This window comes from Sinocyclocheilus anshuiensis, unplaced genomic scaffold (genome assembly GCF_001515605.1).
Source record: "Sinocyclocheilus anshuiensis isolate Anshui unplaced genomic scaffold, SAMN03320099.WGS_v1.1 scaffold267, whole genome shotgun sequence".
Classification (NCBI taxonomy): domain Eukaryota; kingdom Metazoa; phylum Chordata; class Actinopteri; order Cypriniformes; family Cyprinidae; genus Sinocyclocheilus; species Sinocyclocheilus anshuiensis.
In genome coordinates, this window is record NW_015552637.1 from 1,595,431 (window position 1) to 1,600,797 (window position 5,367).

Here is a 5,367-nt window from a genome sequence, read left to right on the forward strand (position 1 = left end):
AGAGAATCATGTTGCTACGTTTGGCCAAATTCTAAGTCAGCACTGAATGCATCCGACTCAATGTTTGTATGTGCTGTATATTTATGTGATTATTTTACTTCTATAATTATTTTACCATTACTATTACGTTTTGGAACTGAGCTAATGTGTATATCTGCTTATCTAAGCATATTAAACACACTTCCATTTAACTTATTTTAAGTTCACCTCAACATTTTTTATATTTTATCAACGTTGTTGCCCATCTTTGCTCTCCAAATATGACAGCAAACTGTCAGTTAGCAGCACCAAAAATAAAACAAACCCTCCGTCTTTCACATTTTACATGTGTAGAATATCAAGAAAAAGTCTTTGGCGTATACAAGCAAATGTTTTCTGACACAATTCTGCTTCAGATATGGGATAACATATTCCTCCCACAGAAAAGAGAAAAATATCAGCTGATCTTCTTTTGAGCTACACAAGTAGCACTAATGTTTGATCTGTTGCAGGAAGTGCGGTAGATAGCGGTTTAATCCACCATCACAGGTCTGCAAAAGGACCAAAGAGTTGCTAAATTGAAACATACTCTCACTCTGAGGTCCTGCTGAAGGGCTTCACTTAAACTGCATCTTTCTGCAATAAAATACAGGATATTAATGCAACGCTGGAGATATGCGTGTGCAGATAGCAGACAGTTAACAGATAATCATCCCAGTTACCCATTTCTCTCTGGCCTTGAGGAAATCATTCTGTGGAAATGGGTGGGCCAAGGATAAGGCCAAGGATAGTCCTTGGGCAAAGATTAGTTGATACACTAAACTCAGTTTATAGGTCCTGCCATAAAGCAGGGGAAACCATTAGCACCAACAGGTTGACTTCAGATGCATAAAGCTTCCTCCCACTCACCCTACAGGCAGGAGTCCAATTTTAGCTGTCTGTGGAACATTGACTGTTAAATATGAAAAAAATTGAGCAATTTTTTACCAATTTCATGCACTGGAAACTCTCCTTGAGCAAGTGTGCTTCTGTAAAGGCTTAAACTAGTTACTGTACGTCCAAAAGTGAGTTTTCCTTAAGGACTGACTGTTTAAAAACCAAATGTTTGAAGTCTGACATCAAAGACTTGTGCTCAGGCGATAATTATTTAATCAAAGGAATAGTTTTTTTAAGGCTGAAAAAGATAAGTTACACAACTGAATATCGGTAAAATTATCCGAAGGCCAAAAGACTTGCTCATTGGATAAAGATTCACTGAATGGGATCAGTTCTCCAGCATTAATTATTCCTCTGCATATTTAAGGTCATTGCACAATTACGTGTGCTCGGCAAATTTATATGCTTAGATATTCAAGATGTTTCATACAGCTATAATAAGCCCATCCTTGGTTTCCAGTGGCCTTGTCCTACTCATGTGTCCCAGCTGTAATTTGTTTGCACGTCTGCCTTGGGCTTTCTTCACTTCACTTCTTCACTTGTTTTTACTTTAAGGCCTTCACCTGGCCTCCATTTTGACTTTGCTGCTGTCCTGCCGCAAGTCTGTTTCCAAGAGTATGCTCAGTTTTTGGAAAGCATAGATAGAGAGATGCATAGATTGCAAAGTTGAGAACATTTCTATATTTAGGATATTCATTAGTTGATTACAAATGACATGGTATGACAGGAAGAGAAATTTACTGTCTGTCTGTCTTTCTATCTGCCGGTCGTTCTGTTGGTCATTCTGCCTGTCTGTCTGTCATTCTGTTGGTTGTTCTGTCAATCAGTTTGTTTGCCTGTCTGTCTATCTGTCTGTCTGTCTGTCAGTAGTTCTGTCTGACTGTTAGTGGTTCTATCTGTCTCTCTGACAGTTGTTCTGTCGGTCTATTGTTCCTTCTGTCATTCTGTCTGTCTGTCTGTCTGTCTGTCTGTCGGTCATTCTGTCTGTCTGTCTGTTGTTTGGTCTGTCTGTCTGTCATTCTGTCTGTCCTTTCTGTCTGTCTGTCAGTCGTTCTGTCTGCCTGTCTGTCTGTTAGTCGTTCTATCTGTCTCTCTGACAGTCGTTCTGTCGGTCTATTGTTCCTTCAGTCGTTCTGTCTGTCTGTCTGTCTAGCAGTTGTTCTGTCTGTCTGTCATTCTGTCTGTTCTGTTTTCTGTCTGTCAGTTGTTCTGTCTGTCTGTCAGTCTTTCTGTCTGACTGTCGGTTGTTCTGTTTGTCTGTCAGAAGGTCGTTCTGTCTGTCTGTCTATTGTTCTTTTGGTTGTTCTGTCTGTCTGTCAGTCATTCTGTCTGTCTGTTGTTTGGTCTGTCTCTCTGACAGTCGTTCTGTCTGTCTCTCTGTCTGTCATTCTGTCTGTCCTTCTTTCTGTCTGTCAGTCGTTCTTTCTGTCTGTAGGTTGTTCTGTCTGTCTGTCTGTCTGTCTGGCAGAACCTGATTTTACCAAGTGCGACATGTTCCTGGATCAACGTCTTTGTTGACCCTGGAACAACATTGTGATTAACCAATCAGATTTGAAGAACCAGCTTATAGTTTTTGTGAAGTTTAGGCTTACAATCAGTGTTTGGTGCTTGTACATCAGTGTCATTCATCTATCATTTCCTCTGATTTTAGGGATTACTCATGGTTAGGTTTAGGTGTAGGGATATGGTCAAGACTAACCTTTTGGATTAAATAGATAGATAGATAGATAGATAGATAGATAGATTGATAGATAGAAAGACTACTAAAAATACAGTTAAATGTAGATCCTTGAAGTAAAGTACTGTTGCAAACCACCATCCTCCATATACAGTCCTGAAGCTTCACAAAATGCTGGCCATCCATGCCTATTCTCCAAAAGACCGTGGGGGCGTCCAACTACATCGCCCTGGGCTTGTTCAGATCGAAGGAGGAGGTTGGTGTTAAAGAAGTCAAAGAGCACAATATTGTGGTGCACAAGTGCATGAAGGTTCCAACTGAGCAAAACTGTGCTTTATATATAAAAAAAAAACAGATGATCCACTTCACTTCTCCTTGATGCTCCAGCTTGTGTTTCCTTCCACATGGATGATGTGAAATCCATTTAGTGCAAGGATGATCAGTGGGGCAATTGTACAAACATGCTAAATCGATAACAACAAGATCTTCAGCCATTAAGGTAAGTGAACCAAAGGCCAATTTGTTTAGTGAGCGCAATATGCAAAGTGAGAAGAGAGCTGTACATTCTATTAAACTGCTGAATGTCATGATGTGGCAGTTAATTGGACAAAATTGGATTTTCATATGAAAAAAGTCAGACGGAGAAGTCTTTCATGTCAACCCTCGAGTTCTGCTCAAATTACAGGGGAATCCATGGGATCACCCTTCACCATACTATTTTGATACAAATGACAATCTTTTGTGTAGATGGTATTGATTTAAATTAAACCTATACACCATACATCACCAGTTAAATATTTGTATTACTTAAATATTATTTAAATATTAAATAAGTATTTGAACATCTTTACACAAACTGTCTTCTAGTCTTTGTTCTAAGCTTGTGCTCGTCTGTCTCTCAGGAACGGCCCTTACCCCTCCCCAGGTGCCCTGACCTAGTTGTGAGAAGCCTCATGGAATCACGGTCATTTTAGCACTCGTTTTTCATCACCACTGTCAGGTCTCACCGGTGAAGAGAACAGCTTGACCAGTGTCCTTGACTTCAGAGAGGAAGGATATCCTGGTTACCAGGTGAATGGATGATTTTATAACCATTAGCCAGTGTCTAGTAGTTGCACACAATGTTAATGTGTAATGCAGCTTGTAAAAGAGAAGTGTACTGTTACTTTTCTAAAGTCAGACTTAAAGGGATAGTTCACACAAAAATGAAAATTCTATCATTAATTAGTCACCCTCATGTCATTCCAAAACCCGTAATAACTTCGTTCATCTTCGGAACACTTAGTACTTTTGATGAAATTCGAGAGCTTTCTAACCCTCCATAGACAGCAACGCAGCTACCATGTTCAATGCCCAGAAAGGTAGTAAGGACATCGTTAAAATAGTCTATGTGACATCAGTGGTTCAACCATAATTTTATGAAGCTATGAGAATACGTTTTGTGTGCAAAGCAAACAAAAATAACAACTTTATTCAACAATTTATTCTCTTCTGTGTGGCGTGTTTATGAGACTGCCATGACACATGAATGTGCATTGCTCTGCTTGTAAACAAACCGCAGCGCATCCAGGTTCTACGTCAAAACGCCGACTCTAGCATCAGCAGCACCACACGCATGTGTCGTGGTACACTCATGAATGTGCAAAGAGAAGAAATTGTTGAGTGAAGTTGTTTTTTTGTTTTCTTTGTGCACAAAAAGTATTCTTGTAGCTTCATAACATTACGGTTGAACCGCTGATGTCACATTGACTATTTTAATGATGTCCTAACAACCTTTTGGGCCTTAAATGTTTTAGTTGCGTTGCTGTCTATGCAGGGTCAGAAAGCTCACGCATTTCATCAAAATATCTTAATTTGTGTTCTGAAGATGGACGAAGGTCTTACGGGATGACATGAGGATGACTGAATTTTCATTTTTGGGTGAACTATGCCTTTAAGACCCATTCACACCAAGAACGATAACTAATAACAATAACTATATTAGTATCCACGTCAATGCACGATTATGTTCTGCTTATTTTAAGCGCATATACTGCACAAGCTCTTTAAAGCAGAACAGCTTCTGACTGTCAATTTTTTTATTATTCATCAGCTGGAAAAAATCATTCTGAAAGTAATATTAATGATATTGTTCCACTGTGTTGTTACCGTTATAGTTGTGCTGTCGACTTTGCTATTCTTTTACAATTAGAATGATTTTAGAAAAAAGTAGAATGACAACACCCTAGAATTGTGGTGGTGAGTTGTGTACTGCTAATCACCAATCTTTTTTTTCTCAGAAATGTATGACTCTAGTAGGAAAGCATACATATTATAGTAAAATTCAGTGCTCTTGAAACATTTTAATGGAAATTTTTTAGAGCGATTGTTCAGAGACACTTTTTACAGGGGATTTGGTTAGTGTTTCCTAGACTTGATTTGAAAATTGCTACACTTCTCTGCTGACAGTCGTTCAGACATTATTCTGTGCTCAGTCAAAATAGTCTCAAGAAGTGCTTCTCTTATTAAAAGACGTCTGCTTCTGTGCTTTCCAAGATGAACTGTAGCGTTGGAACATAAAGGACCATAAAGAAGCTTGTGTGACTGGAAGAATAGCATTTGGAAAACACAGTTAACGTTTTCTTTCTCAACACTGGTTTGTGGCCCAGGAGTCAAAATAGGTTCTCTTTAAGTGATAAGTAGTGTATGAAGAGCTGGTATGTGTGTGTGTGTGTGCTAATTGCGTGTTTTATTAGGTTAACCCTTATATTGTTTACTGGTAATTTTGAACCATT